Source organism: Oryx dammah, unplaced genomic scaffold (genome assembly GCF_014754425.2).
Source record: "Oryx dammah isolate SB20612 unplaced genomic scaffold, SCBI_Odam_1.1 HiC_scaffold_29, whole genome shotgun sequence".
Taxonomy (NCBI): domain Eukaryota; kingdom Metazoa; phylum Chordata; class Mammalia; order Artiodactyla; family Bovidae; genus Oryx; species Oryx dammah.
The window spans coordinates 9,125,155-9,141,675 of record NW_024070213.1 but is presented as its reverse complement, the minus strand read 5'-3'; positions in this window follow the sequence as shown (position 1 = coordinate 9,141,675).

Below are 16,521 nucleotides of genomic sequence, written 5' to 3'. Positions count from 1 at the left end.
TGAATCCTTGCTTTGCAATGCCGCAGCAGTTTTCAAAACGAGAAGTTCAGGCTCTGAAGAATTCTAATGCCTCCCTGATATGCTTTATAGCAACATCCACGTGTATGCTTGGGTTTTGTAATAATTTACTGACAGTTTACTGCAAGCGTCCTGGCAGCTCTTTCACAGACTTGGGCTGCAGCGTTTATATTTCTGTAGTTGCTACAGGATCCACTTCCATGTGGGGTCCCTTCTCATCACAGCCTCGATGGACCGCAGCCATCTCCTACTGCTGCCAGTCTGGGCACAGATCCTGGCCCCTTGCAGCCCCACAGTGTCTCAGATTGCCCAGCCATGTGGGTGCACGCCCGGTGGCCAGGCCAACTGCTCCTCACCCAGACTGCCCACTGCCCGCCGTTCTTGTTGGCCAGAGCCTGCTTGCCGCCACCTGCTGTATCTTCTCTGCTCACACACGTGCTTTGTCGTCCCGTTGGATTTCTCTTACAAAACAAGCTCAAGGAGAAACTTGTTAAGAATTGCAAGATGCCACATGCAGACAGTAAACCGAAAACTGGATCCCTTCCGAGAGCAGGCCCCTGTGTGACTGCACCGGTCACATGCCCGTGAGTTCAGCGCCTCTCCATTTCCCCTTTATTTGATTCTGAATCTTGTTTTAAAAATCATTTTATTTATTTATTTCTGGCTGTGCTGGGTCTTTGGTGCTGCACACAGGCTTTCTCTGATCATGGCAAGCAAGGGTTAGCCTTTGTTGCGGTGTGGAGGCTTCCCATTGTGGCGGCTTCTCTTGTCGCAGAGCACAGGCTCAATAGTTGTGGTGCACAGGCATGGTTGCTCCAGGGCATATGGAATCTTCCCAGATCAGGGATCGAACCTGTGTCCCTTGAGTTGGCAGGTGGATTCTTATCCACTGCACCACCAGGGAAGTCCAATTGTGAATCTTTTTTTTTCTTCTCCTTTTAGTCTCCTTGTCAGGTAGACAGCTACACTTGACTGGGCCTGTAATATTGTGCTGTAATAAGAAACGTATACTTAGTCTTCACCTAATCCGAGTTCCTGACCAGCACAGAGCTCCTAAAATCCTTGGAATTTCTGAATGATCTGGGTAAGAGAATTGTCTTTTATGTTCATAATAAGCCCCTTATAACCACACCTGAGCAGATGTTCATGAGGTGACTTGGAAAGCCCCTAAGGATGGGGGATTGTTTCGAGGGGTATCAACCCTGTGATTAAAGGGTTGGAACTTTTAGCCCTACCCGCTGACTTCTGGAGAGAGGGGAGGGGGGCTACAGATTGAGTTCAATCACCCACGGCCAATGATTCAATCAATCATGCCTATGTATTGACACTCCATAAAAATCTTAACCTAAAGGGCTTCCAAGAGCTTCTAGGTCAGTGCTGGGTAGATGGCAGACCCAGAGATAGTGTGGAAGTCCTGCAACCCCTTCCACATGCCTTGCCTTCTGCGTCTCTTCCATCTGGCTGTTCCTGAAAGGCATTCTTTTATGATAAATAGGCAGTAATAAGTAAGGCAATATCTGGAGTTCTGTGAGCCATTCTAGCAAAGTATTGAACCCGAGGAGGAGACCATGGGAACCACTGGTTTATATCCAGTAGCTCAGGAGTAGTTTCTGAAGTTAGGGCAGTCCCTGAAACTGTTCTAACTTGACGGATGGGACCCTAACTCCAGGCGCATAGTGTTATAACCGGATAGGGGACTTTCCTGTTGGCTCAGTGGCAAAGAATCCACCTGCCACTGCAGGAGACACGAGTTCGATCCCCGGTCCAGGAAGATCCCACATACCTTGGAGTCGCTAAGCCTGTGCTCTAGAGCCTGGGAAGCACAACTGTTGAGCCCACGTGCCACGACTACCGAAGCCCAAGCACCCTAGAGCCCGTACTCAGCGACAAGAGAAGCCACCGCAATGAGAAGCCTGTGCCCTGCAACGAAGAAGAGCTCCCACTCGCTGCAACTGGAGAAGACGCCTGCACAGCAACAACGACCCAGCAGAGCCAAAAATAAATAAAATTATTTAAAACCAAAAAACCAAATAAGATTTGGTTAGGACACTCAGCTGGTGTCAGAGAATTGGTCGGTGTGGGAAACCCACATACCTTTGTTGTCAGAACTGGGAGTAGAAGTATAGAAGAAAATTGTTATACCCTTTGGGGCCAGCTCTATGGTAGGCACTTCGTAGAGTCTATTTCACTTCTTTTACACCTGTGGATAGAGGCACTAAGCTTATTCCATTCTGCCGAGGAGGAGCTGGGCTCCGCCAGGGTCACACTGAGGCAGAGCCTGAAGTACTATAGGGCCCCACCTGCAAAACCCATGCTCTTAGGCATTTTGCTGCCTTTTGTTGAAATATTTGTATATATTTCCAGTAATTCACAGATCCTTAAAGGCGTTTATGCAGCAATTCCCCCGGCTCTGAATGTTTAAGCCATCCACCCTCTGGGTTCACCCATCTCTGCTGTCTTCCCAAGCCTGTCCCAATTACATGTCCTAGAAAATGCTACTTCAAATGCTGAGAAAACTTCAACAAAACCAAAAGCTTTTTTTTCCTCAAACTTTTTCCAAATCCACAGCCTTTTTAAAAGTCACATCAGTTGGGCCACTGGCATCGGCTGAGCCCTAGCTGTCAACATGGTAGACGCCCAGGCCCATCCTTGGCCTTCTTCTCCATCCACACTCGCTTCCTGGGTGAACCCACCTGGTCTTGTGGCTTTAAACATCCACTGTAGGAATTCCCTGGTGGTCCACTGGCTAAGACTCCGTGCTCCCAATGCAGGGGTCCTGGGTTCAATCCTTGGTCAGGGAACTAGATCCCACACACTACAAGAAGATCAAAGATCCTGAGTGCCACAAGCAAGAGTACGCATGCCGCAAGTGAAGATCCCAAACTCCAGTGAAGACCTCACACGCTGCAGCGAAGATCGAAAATCTTGCATACTGCAGTCAAGACCCGTCTCCAGCCTCCTGCCATGACTTCAACCATTGCCCAACACCCCCCTACCCACCTTTTGTTCGTGCTGTCCCCTTGGTCCAGAACGCCCTTTCTCCCTTCTCTGTCTGCCTAATTCCTCTGTGCTCCTAGACTCAGCTCCAAGGTCACTTCCCCCGTGAAGTCTTCCCTGATCACCCGCTCCCACCTCCCCAGCACTCTATAATTACCATTTTCTTCCCGGGGCTCACCCATCCAGTCCTCACGGCAAGGTCACCTTGGCTGAGATGACTAACAGGCCAGAAAAGCAGTTTGGTGGCCCAAATGGCAAAGGCCTTAGCACCTTCTGTGAATCTGGAACTGTTCCCAGAATCCCAAGATCAAACGGTAGATACGTATGGCATGAGGAGGGGGCAAGTGGGGCTGGAGAAGGGAAGGAGAAGGGACAAGAACCGACACATTTGGAGCAGATTCTGTGTTCTCGTGCTAAAGGCCCTGGAGACGCTACTTCATCGTTAAATCCCTGGGAGGTAAGGAGTTTAAAAACAAAAGAACTAGTGTATAAGAGTTACAAAACTAAGAAAGGTAGCATTTCAAAGCAGTTCAAGAGACCATTCAATAAAAGACTTTAACATGAAATTGGCTATGTATATGGCAGCAATCAAGTTGGATCCCTTACACAACACTAAAACTCCAAATGGAACACGTTAGTTGCTCAGCTGTGCCTGACTCTTTGCGACCCCATGGACTGTAGCCCACCAGGCTCCTCCATCCATGGAATGCTCCAGGCAAGAATACTGGAGTGGGTAGCGGTTCCCTTCTCCAGGGGATTTTCCTGACCCAGGGATCCAACCGGGGTCTCCCACACTGCAGGCAGGCGCTTTACCACACAATCATTTAAGTGACGATTTATGTGAATTGGGGGTAGGGGAGGTCTTTGTCAGCCGAACACACCAGGCAGTGACCAGAAAGGAAAATACTGAGAGACCCGACTATGTAAAAGTGTAAACGCTTCATATGTCAACAAATAAAGTGAAAACGAAAAACCGGGGAAAATATTTCCTACATGCTACCAGATAGAAAGGGCTTCCCTGGTGGCTCAGCAGTCAAGCATCCTCCTGCAATTCAGGAGATGCAGGTTTGATCCCTGGGTCAGGCAGATCCCCTGGAGGAGGGCACGGCAAGCCGTTCCACTATTCTTGCCTGGAGAATTCCGTGGACGGAGAAGCCTGGTGGGCTACAGTCCATGGGGTCGCAGAGAGTCAGACACGACGAGCGACTGAGCACAGCACAGCACAGCACCGAAGTGCAGGTTCATAATCTAAGCAGACGATTCACACAGTGAGAAATGTAGATGGGCCAAAGTTCCGTTTTCCCAGTAATCACAGAAATATGAGTTAAGTCGAACTGAGGTACTGTGTAACATTTACCAAATTATCTGGGACTTTCCTGGTGGTCCAGTGGCTAAGATTTCACGCTCCCAATGCAAGGGGCCCAGGTTTGATCCCTGGTCAGGGAAATAGATCCCACATGCAACTAAGACCTGGCATAGCCAAAGAAATTAAATAATAATGAAAGTGTCATGAGGTACCATGGGAGAGTGCACTGCATAAAACTGCTGATGATAGAAACTGTCATTGTATAGGTTATAAACAGCTTTTGCATTCTAGGGCAAGAGAGGGGATCTGTTACAGAGAAGACCCTCCCTTTGTTCCGAATTGTTTTGCAAAGACCCTTTCCTCCAGCCCTCTTAGTCAGGCAACTGCGAAGTAACAGCCCCCTGATGCTCTTGGGGTCGTTCCAAGCTAGCTGCTTTAGACTAAGGTGTTAAATATTCTAATCCATTATATAAACTGGGTTAGGTAGTTAAAGGACGCCCCCAGCCCCAACCCCAAACTCGATTTTGGACTGCTCTCTGCAGGAAGGTGCAAGAGCAGGAGCTGAAGCACGCTTTAGATGGGAGGCCAGGATTTTTCTTCCCTGCGGTGTTGGCTGGGGTGGTCTGCATGCTGGGCAGTAGGTTGCACGCTGGGGAATAGGGGTCCAGTCAAGGGCATTGAACCCCTAGCCAGAGGCCGAGGTGGCCTAAAAAGAAAACAGTCACGTGGCCCCCGTGGAGAATCCCAGACTGTGGACTTTGGCAGCAGCGACCTCCAGTTTAAATCTGCCTTTTGTTCTCCCCAAACCTGCAGTCAGATTTTTATTAGGTTGGTGGTAGCTGTGTTTTAGGGAATTCAGGGAGAGTGTTGAGCCTAGAGAAGCCATCCTGGGAGCTGAAGCCTGGAGATGTCAGCAGATGGCAGGAGGTGACCCATTTCTGGGAAGAAGGGCAGTGGTCCAGAAGAAGGGAGGTGGCTCAGGTGATGAGTGGCAGCCAGGTCAGAGCAGGATACAGGAAGCATGGCTTGCAAGTCACTGGGCAAAGTGAACATTTGAAAGCTTGGTCTCACGGGCTGTGTTAAAGAGCAGTGTTGCCCAAGGGCCCAAACCCCAGAATTCCAGGACCCTTGGCTTTGTGTCGGAGGCAGGAGAACAGCCCTTTATGCTGGGTGACTGGAAATGGCAACTGCAAACTGGGAGACAACTTTCCAGTTGCAGCAAAATCCTTAAAAATGTGCATACTCTGATCTTAGTTCCCAATCGGGTTGAACCTGGGGCCATGGCTGTGGAAACACTGAGTCCTAACCTCCGGACTGCCAGGGAACTCCCAATAGCTCATTTCTTTTTATCTTTGATGATATTCCATTGGTTGGATGTCCCACAGTTGTTTATCTGTTCGTCTACTGAAGGACATCTTGGTTGCTTCAGTTTTGGCAATCATGAATAAAGCTTCTATAAACATCCATGTGCAGGTTTTTGTGTGAGTGTAATTTTCAACTCATTTAGATAAACACGAAGGTGCATAATTGCTGGATCATACAGTACAACTATGTTTAACTCTGCAAGAAACCACTAAACTGTCTTCCAAAGTGTCTGTGCCGTTCTGCACTCCCACAAGCAATAAAGCAAAATTCCTATGGCTCTACATCCTTGTGAACATTTGGAGGTGTCCACGTTTTGAATTTCAGACATAATAATAATAGATAGATAGATGTGTAGGGCACCCCACTCCAGTACTCTTGCCTGGAAAATCCCATGGGCGGAGGAGCCTGGTAGGCTGCAGTCCATGGGGTCCCAAAGAGTCGGACACGACTGAGCAACTTCATTTTCACTTTTCACTTTTATGCATTGGAGAAGGAAATGGCAACCCACTCCAGTGTTCTTGCCTGGAGAATCCCAGGGATGGGGGAGCTCGGTGGGCTGCCGTCTACGGGGTCGCACAGAGTCGGACACGACTGAATCGACTTAGCAGCAGCAGCAGCAGCAGTGGTATTTCATTTTTGTTTAATTTGCAGTTCCCCAAAGACATGTGGGGGACTTCCCCATTGGCTCAGTGATAAAGAATCCACCTACCAAGCAAGGAGATGTGGGTTTAATCCCCAATCTGGGAAAATCCCCTGGAGAAGAAAATGGCAACCCATTCCAGTATTCTTGCCTGGGAAATTCCATGGACAGAATGGACAGAGGAGCCTGGCAGGCTACAGCCCATGGGGTCTCAGAAGAGTTGGGTACGACTTAAGTGGCTAAACAACAGCAGTGAAGACATGTGGATCATCTTTTCATCCACTTATCGCCATTTCTGTTCCAGGTTTGGGGGATTCCCAGGTGGTGCTGGTGGTGAAGAGCCTGCCTGCCAGTGCAGGAGATGGAAGAGACACAGGTTCGATCCCTGGGTCAGGAAGATCCCCTGGAGGAGGAAATGGCAACCCACTCCAGTGTTCTTGCCTGGAGAATCCCATGGACAGAGGAGCCTGGCGGGCTACAGTCCGTGGGTAGCAAGGAGTGGGACGTGCGCTGAGGGGAGGGGTTCTGTTGGAGGGCTACTCCCCCCGCACTGTATCAGTTAGCCTTTGCTGTGTTAACGCACTTTTCTAAAACAAAGTCACACATCTGTAGGTGTTGTGGGTCTCAGCTGATTGTGGCTGGGTGAGGCTGGGTGCTTCAAGCCGCACGGCTGGAGCCTGTTCTGTCTCTCACTGTGGGTTTCCGGGTCTGCTGGGGCGGCTCTGCTCCATGGTCTCATACCTTCTTTGGACCACTGTACCCAATTTAAATATAATTTTGATAAATGCATTTCAATATGATGGATCTCCTTTATAAACTTTGGTATATTATTTTGTGCATTTTAAAATACTATTGGGGGGAGTGGTGGTGGAGGCTCCTCCTAGTTGTCAGAGGCTCAGAGAAAGTTAAGAAATCTTAGTCTACAGGAATTTGCAATGCAACTTTGAGTTGAATCCTGAACAGGAAACAACCAAGACATCACACAAAGAAAACTGGTTAAGTAATCTTGGTTTTACTTTTACAGTGGAATACCATAAGGGAAGTAAGAACTTTCTTGTAGAAGAATAACAAAATAAAACATTAAAATTACATTCAGTGGAAAAAAGTTTATAAAATAATACATACAGTGCTATCCAATTGCTTTCCTGTACCCCTGATAACCACTGATCCACTTCTGATGACTAGAGCTTTGCCTAAGAATTACTCATTAAAGAAAATAAACAATTGATAAGATGCTCAGAGGGCTTCCTTAGTGGTTCAGATGGTAAAGAGTCTGCCTGCAATGCAGGAGACGCAGGTTTGATCTGTTGGTCAGGAAGATACCCTGGAGAAGGGAATGGCAACCTACTCCAGTATTCTTGCCTGGAGAATTCCATGGACAGAGGAGCCTGGCGGGCTACAGTCCGTGGGGTTGCAAAGAGACGTGGACTCAGTGACTAACAAACACTTTCACTTTCAAGATGCTTAGAGAAGTTAGCTGAGTTGCCTAAGGCTGGGCACCTCCTCTGGGAAACCTTTTGGATTTCCACCTCTCCATCCTCTTTATTCCTCCCCACTTCCACCCCTTCCAGCATATTACATCTGTGACGAGGTTCTGGGGCTTAGGACTTCAAATATGAATTTGGGAGGACATGATTCAACCCTTAACAACACTGTCACAGAGTAGGGGGTCACAAAGACAGCCCCTGAAGCAAAGGAGTGCCACTGCTTCCTAGCTGTGTGACCTTGGGCAAGTGACCTAACTTCTCTGGGCCTCAGTTTTCATGACTGTAAAATGGGGATTGTGTGTATCGCTGACAGCTGTCTCCAGCTGCTGCCTTTCCAGATCCACCCTCATGTTGCTGCTGAGGTTGCAGGAACATGCTGCTTCCAGCCAGTGACTGAGCAGAGGTCCCCACGAGACACATGGTGCCTTTAGCCAGGACTTCCCAGGTGGCCTGGCTGACACTGTCCTCCGACTGCACTACCAGCCATCTGAGATCCTTCCTACCCCACCCCCCGCACTGGCCATCCCCCAGGCGTCAGACTTTCAGACCTGCATCATAGTCTGATGGCATATCCTACCCAAAGGTAATAGTAACACGTTCCACAGGGGTAGTTATGACAACCCTGCACAAGAAGTCATATGTGTAAAGAATTGAGAAAAGCGCTTGGCACTTGTTTGGTGCTCAATAAAAGTTTATTCATTCACAAAGCATTTATTTGGTATCTGCTGTGTGCAAAACACTGGGGTTGCAGAGATGAGTAAAACCTAGTCCTTTCTTTCTCTCTTATTTTTTTTAAAAATTTATTTAGTTAGTCATTTGGCTATACCAGGTCTTAGTTGAAGCATGTGGGATCTTTAGTTGCAGGATATGGGATCTAGTTCCCTGACCAGGGATCAAACCCAGGTCCCCTCCACTGGGAGCTCAGAGTCTTAGCCACTGAAGCACCAGGGAAGTCCTTCATCCCTGGTATCGGTCTCAGCATCTCTGAAGAGGTAAACCCAAGTGCATGGAGAAATTGAGAGCAGGGTATGGGGCAGGGGTGAGCATTCTGGAAATGACTTAAAGGAGTAATTTAGGAGAAATAAAAAGCTACAAAGGTGAGGATGCCCAGGGCACTCTCCACCACTCACAATCCACCCTGCACCCAGGAGTCCCAGTGATCAGAAAGATCACCCTCAAATCCAGATCTGATCACATCTTTCCCCAGCTTCCAGGCACCTGGGTGCCCCCCAGACTCCCACGGTCACGAAGCATCACTGGTCCAGCCCTGCCTCTGCTGCAGCTTTGGTTCAATCTCACCAACACCAAGGGCTTCCCAGGTGGCGCTAGTGGTAAAGAACCTGCCTGCCAGTGCAGGAGACATAAGAAACAAGGGTTCGATCCCTGAGTTGGGAAGATCCCCTGAAGGAAGGCATGGCAATCCCTCCAGTATTCTTGCCTGGAGAATCCCATGGACAGAGGAGCCTGGCGGGGGTCCATGGGGTCACAAAGAGTCCGACTGAAGCGACTTAGCACACCAACACTGAAGCCAGACAGACCATCGCTTTAGGCTTCAGCCCCCGCCTTTCTTTCTCTACCAGGTCTACCCCTTGCAGGTACCTCTGCCTGGAACATCTTTCCCTTCCCTGTCATCTGACCACCTCCTATGTATCCTTCATGGGCTTCCCTGATAGCTCAGTTGGTAAAGAATCCGCCTGCAATGCAGGAGACCCTGGTTCAATTCCTGGGTCAGGAAGATCCCCTGGGGAAGGGATAGGCTACCCACTGTAATATTCTCGGGCTTCCCTTGTGGCTCAGGTGGTAAAGAATCCACCTGCAATGCAGGAGACCTGGGTTTGATCCCTGGGTTGAGAAGATTCCCTGGAAAAGGGAAATGCTCTCCACTCCAGTATTCTGGCCTGGAGAATTCCATGGACTCTATAGTCCATGGGGTTGCAAACAGTCGGATACGACTGAGCGACTTTCACTTCACTGTGTATCCTTCAGGCCTCAGCTAAGATGGCCCTTCCTCTGGGCAGCCCTCCCTGATTTCCTAAATCAGAGAGGTGGCTCTCTTCTGGGTCCCCCAGCCCCATGTCTGCCCTGTCACACTGCTCTGCCAGGGCCTGGCTCTTTGTTTTCCTTGCAGGACTGTGAACTCCCAGAGGGCAGGGACTGTGTTTACATTTCTATTTTCAGTTTTTCATTATGAAAAATTTCAGACATCTACCAAAAAAAAGAGAGAACAGCACCATGAAACCCCATACACCCATCACCCTGGAGCACACTGATTTTGTCCCGTTGGTTCACTCTCTCTCCCCCTTTTTTGCTTTTTTCCTCCTTTGCTAAAGTATTGTGAAGCAAATCACCCCCACCCCCATGTATTTCACTATGCTTCTCTAAGAAATAGAATGAATAGTTTTTAATCACATGAATGACTGCTGCAGAGCTGTTTATAACAGCTCCCAACTGGAAACATGCTTATTAGCTAACATTTGAAAATGAAGGGGTGACCAGTCAAAGGACTCTGATGCATCTCTTCAGAGGATCAGTATGAAGACCACAACAGCTTCCTGGCAAGATGCTCGTGACCAAGAAAAGCCCAGAAAAACAAAGAGCTCAGTCCAAGCTGGTCTCCGCACTCTTTTTTTGGCAAGCAGGCCAACATAGCTGCCTGGGTTCCCAGTCAGAACAGAGAAAGCAAAAAGGAAGGTGAGGATGAGGGTGGTGAGATGTGGGCGAAAATGCTCTTCTCCCTTCCAAATGTTCTTCTTTGTTCTTAACATCATCTTTCCAAGCTGTTACCTGCAAACCAGACTTGCTGTGGGCTGTGTGTGAGGCTGAACAAAGGACTGGTGGCATCTGCTGGCTCCGTGGGGAGCTGGCTGGAGCCACTGAAAGCCTTGCTGCAGACCTCATGACAAAGAGTGGATCCAAACTCCAGGCAGCCCGTCTCAGTTTCCAGAAGGTGGTCGACAAGCCACACGGCTGTTTATTCTTCTGCTGTCAGGGTTTTAGAAAGGCCGAGGTGTGGTGGCAGGAGTCATCTGATGTTCCAGGCCATGTGTGTGCTTCAAGTACATTGGGGTCCTCATCCCAGCCAGGTGGCCTGCCCACCTGGGCGCCTGGAGCTTGCTCTGCCTGTTTGAATGGTTACCGGGGTGAGTGGCTTTGTGATCTCTGTTCCTCTGGCACTTGCATTGATGACAAACCCTGACCCAGAGGGTTGTCCTGAGGAAAACAGGATCCACTTTTCAGCTTGGTTCCCAGGCACACTGACCTCAGAGGAGAAGGGGGCCTGTCCCCAGCAGACTTCCTTGGATCCACCCCTACTCCTTGGGAGCTCAGTTCAATTCAGTTCAGTCACTCAGTTGTGTCCAACTCTTTGCAACCCCATGGACTGCAGCACGCCAGGCTTCCCTGTCCAACACCAACCCCCAGAGCCTGCTCAAACTCATGTCCATTGAGTCAGTGATGCCATCCAAACATCTAATCCTCTGTCATCCCCTTCTCTTCCCCCCTTCAATCTTTCCCAGCACTAGGGTCTTTTCCAAGGAGTCAGTTCTTCGTATCAGGTGGCCAAAGTATTGGAGTTTCAGCTTCAGCATCAGTCCTTCCAATGAGTATTCAGGACTGATCTCCTTTAGGATGGACTGGTTGGATCTCCTTGCAGTCCAGGGGACTCTCAAGAGTCCTCTCCAACACCACAGTTCAAAAGCATCAATTCTTTGGCGCTCAGCTTTCTTTATAGTCCAGCTCTCACATCCATACATGACTACTGGAAAAACCATAGCTCAGCGTCCTGTAAACAGGAGGCGTGATGACTTCATACTTGTTCTCCCAAGTGCCATGCTGAGCCCAGTCTTCCTGCTCCCTAAAAAATCCAACTTGAGGAATTCTGGAAAGAGGACCCATCGGAGTGCATTGGTTAGGGGACAGGGATGGAAAGAGGCTTGGGGGTACATGTCTGGAAGCCCTAAGTTGCAGTTCCAGCTCCCCATAAGTCACTTGCGAACCTTAGGACTATCTCTCCCACTTGCCGCATCTACCAATGTGTCCGTTCATCTCCATCTCACTCTAACCAGTGTGATGCCACACGTAGTCATTAAGCAGCTTCCTGGGGGCCTGCGAGGAGACCCAGAGCTGACCTGCCATAGTTCCTGTCCTTGGAAAGGTCACTTCAAACAATAACTATGGTTTTAAATGATCAAAAAACGACTGAGGGCGTGATTTGTAGTGAGGGAATGGATGGGGTTTAGGGTAAGCTCCCCCCAAATATGCCACTTTGGCAAACTGATTATTTTGAATTAAAGTTTCTTGGAGAACAGCCAATGGGAGAACACGTGTCCCCTTGAAAGAAGGAAATAAATCTCCCACGTGAAGCTATTCTCTGTGTACCGGGACAAGAGGAGAAATCCTTATCTCCAGAAACATGAAATGCAAGGTCTCAAGGCCAAGAAGGCTGCCTAAACAAACTCTGTTACTCTTTCATTAACTTGCTACCCCAAGCAAAAAGCCTTTTGTTTTGTCCAAACTTCACAAAAAATTGTTTATTTGTCTGCTAGATACAAAAGCTGCCTGCTTCAGTCACTTTTTTGAGCTTCATGTTTGGGGCTCCTGAATGGATGAAATTAAATTTGATTGTTTTTCTCCTGTTGATCTGTCTTTTGCCAATTTAATTCTACTAGACCATCCAAAAAGAACCTAGAAGGGCAAAGGGAAATTCTTCCTATCCTAGAGGATCAAGAAAAATGCCAAGGGCTTTCATTTGCTAAGGGGCTTTGAAGATGGAGCAGAAGTTCACTGGGCAGGCATGCGTGGGAACAACAGGGACAAAGATGGTGGCAGGAAACACATGTGTTTGAGAAACTTGAAGCAGTTAAGCTGAGGCTGAGCTGGGAAGGGCCTTGGAGGGTCTGCCTACCTCACAGGGTTTCCAGGAAAGGTCTTGGCATCTTCTACTGATGTGTTTTTACCCACAATAGCAGGACACTTCTGAGGGCAAACTTGTGGATTCCCCCAGCAAACAATTCTCCAGTCCTCTGCAGATACCAGTGGGGCGCCCTGTAATTTAATTCATTCTAACACTAACCTGTAATTTAATTCATTCTAACACTAACCACTTGGAGTTAGTGCAGACCCCACTGGTTAAGAGGGTTTCCCAGGTGGTGCTACTGGTAAAGAACCTGCCTGCCAACGCAAGAGATGTAAGAGACAAGGGTTCAATCCCTGGGTTGGGAAGATCCCCTGGAGAAGGGAATGGCTACCCACTCCAGTATTCTTGCCTGGAGAATCCCATGGACAGAGGAGCCTGGCAGGCTACAGTCTACAGGGTCGCACAGAGTCACACAGCTGAAGCGACTTAGCACACACATACGCCACAGGTTAAGGGTCAAGTGCCACAAGACTGCCCTCCTTTTCAGTTGCAAACAGAGGGTCCTCAGCTTTCCCACATTTCTGTCCAGTTTGGCTATAAATCAGATCCCTTGACCCCCTTCTCCCATTCCATAATTTGCTGTAACAGCTCACATAAATCAGGGCAACACCTTACTATTGCTGGTTTATTACAAAGGACACAAACAGCTACACGAAGAGATACATAGGTAAGCTCTGTTAGGGTGCACAGAGAGCAGAGCTTCTGTCTGCACGGAGTTTGAGGTGTGCCACGCTCCCAGCAAGTGGATATATTCAAAACTCAGAAGCTCTCCAAACCCCTTCACTGAGGGTTTTTATGGACATTCCATTATCCAGGCATGAGTGATCGAATCATTGGCCACTGGTGACCAGCCCCTTTCCCCCCGCCTCAGGTGGAGGGTGGGGGCCCTAAAGCTCCAGCCCTCTAACCACACGGTTGGTCCCTCTGCAATCAGCCTCCATCCAGAAGTTATCTAAGAGCTTCCAGCCACATCGTTCATTATCTATAAACTCCAGTACAGTGAATAAGTGCTTGCTATAAATAATAAGATGCTCCTATCATCGCTGTCAGGAAATGTCAAAACTCTTATTATTTTTAATTTTTAAAAATTGCTTATTTTGTTTTAAAATATTTATTTATTTGGCTGCACAAGGTTTCAGTTGCAGCATGTGGGATCTTTGCTCATCACTGAGGTATGCTGGTTCTTTAGTTGCATCATGTGGGATCAGAAAAAGACTGAGGGCATGATTTGTAGTGATTCCCTGACTGGTGATCGAACTCGGACCTCTTGCATTGGGAGTGGGAGTCTTAGCTACTGGACCACCAGGAAGACCCCCAAACCCTTTGAGAAGCTCTGTGCTAGGACCTGGGAAGAAGGCGAAGAGTCAGAAGACTGGAGTTCAAATCCTGACATTTCTGTTGGCTGACTTGCTGAATTGGAGTTTTCTGCTTTATGAATTAGGATGATTACAATACCCATCTCACCAGGTTGGAGTGAGAAGTAAATAAATGTATGATGAAAAAACATCCAACAAGTTCCTGGCATCCAGTAGGTGCTCAATGTGTATGTATTCTCTTTTTAAAACAGTAAATTGTAATCTGAATGTAATTAACATCAGCACCTGCCATAGGTCAGGTCTTCCTGTGGCATCTCATTTAATCCTTGCAGTCATTCAGCCAGGTAGATTATCACTCCCATTCTACAGAGGGCACTGAGGCTCAGAGAGGGCGGTGGCTTGTTTAAGGTCACACAGGTGACAGGATTTGGGGCAAGAGTTAGAAAGAAGTGGGCTGGACTCCAAATCTTAATTTTTTCGACTTTTTCTCAATAGACAAACCACCAAGCCTCTCCTACCTTCATTGCAGAGACTGCACACAGCCTCTTGGTATTCATTTCCCAATCTTTTTCTGTAACAGCAACTTGTAGTTGGTCACTTTGTAGCTCCATTCAAAGCCTTCATTTCCTGACCTCCTTTTCACCAAGATGTGGTCATGGGGGCTAGGATACAGCCATTGAGATGTAAGGAGAAGTGTCAGGAGGCACCTCTGGGGTCTCCTTAAAAGAGAAGGGAGATTGTGTGCCAGGCTCCTTTGTCCCTGGAATTTTCCAGGCAAGGACACTGGAGTGGGTTGTCATTTCCTACTCCAGGAGATCTTCCCAGCCCAGGGATTGAACATCTCACGCATCTCCAGCACTGGCAGGTGGATTCTTTACTGCTAGTGCCACCTGGGAAGCCAGTGAGATTGTGTCTGTGTGTGCGTGCGTGCGTGCGTGTTAGGTTGTTTCAGCTGTGTCTGACTCTGTGCGACCCTATGGACTGCAACCCACCAGGCTCCTCTGTCCATGAGGATTCTCTAGTCAAGAATACTGGAGTAGGTTGCCATGCCCTCCTCTAGGGGATCTTTCCTGACCCGGGGATCAAACCTGTGTCTCTTATGTCTCCTGCATTGGCAGGCAGGTTCTTTACTACTAGCAGCACTTGGAAAGCCAGTGAGACTGCTTACAAGTAAATGTTAATTTGAAAAAAAAAAAAAAAAAAGGAGGAAGAAAATGCCATCTTCCTACTTTTCTCTTTCCTTTCTGCTGGCTGAACTCAGATGAAATGGCTGAACTCAAGGAGCCATCTCGGGCCGTGCGGAGCTAGCTGTGTTGGTAGGACAGCAAGATGGTGAATGACCACCCCAGTCGTAGACTGCCTCCCTCTTCCCCCTTCTGAATGTTAGCTCTTCTCTATTAAGCCTTTCTTTCAGCTTCTAAACAGGCTCAAGTTTCTCCCAAGCTAAAAGAAAAAAACCCTCCTTCAAATCCATGTTCCCTTCCCTCCCTCTCCTGAATCCACCAACTGGGAGGAACCACCTATTTTCAAGGTCTTCATGTCTCCATTTCCCTGCCACTCCTCAACTCACTGTATCTGGGTTTCTGTCCTACCATTCCATCAGAATTGCCTGGGTCAAGGGGCTGGGACGGCTAAATCTAATGGGCTTTCTTCGGTTATCTTCTACCTGGATCTCTCAGGAGCATGCCGTGTTGTTGCCCATGCCCCCCCCTCACCCTGGGTTCTGGGGCACCTCTGCTTCCCTTGCCTCTCCAGCTGCTCACCCCCTGCTTTGAGCTCTAGTCCTCTCTGTCTAAGGAATGATCTGATTCCTTTTCTTGCATGTCTCAAAAGCATCTCAAACTCAACACGTCCAGGGAATCCCCTGGCAGTCCAGTGGTTAGGACACCAAGCTTTCATTGTGGAGGTCCCAGGTTCAATCGCCAGTCAGGGAACTAAGATCCCACAAGCTGTGCTGCACAGCCAAAAACAAAGCAAAGAACAACAGAAATAGCATCAACACGCCCAAACTGAAAATCCTCCCTCTCCAGAAACCTAGCTGTTCTTGTCAGAAATCTGAATCTTTGACACATCTCTTCCCATCATCATCCACAACCAATCCACAGTCAAGCTTTGACAGTTTCATCTCCTAAATAAAGTCCACCCGACGGCCATCAGCTGACTCAGGCCACTCCAGGGACTGTTGCCTCGATCTAGTAAACAGTCTCCTAATCTGTCTTTTCATCTCCACTCCAATCCTCTTCTAAACACCAGTTCTGCACACAGTAGTCAAAGGAATCTTTCTACCAACAGGGTCATGTCAATGACTTGCTCAGAAGTCAACAACTTCCCTTTGTCCTCCAGATGAATAGCCCAACTCCTGCCTGGGCCAGCAGGGTCAGAGTCCGCCCTCTTACCCGCTTCACTTCACTCCCCCTCCCTCTCTGTTCCCGCCTCTGGCCTTCTGTGACACCCACGCTCCCCGAACTCACCACTCC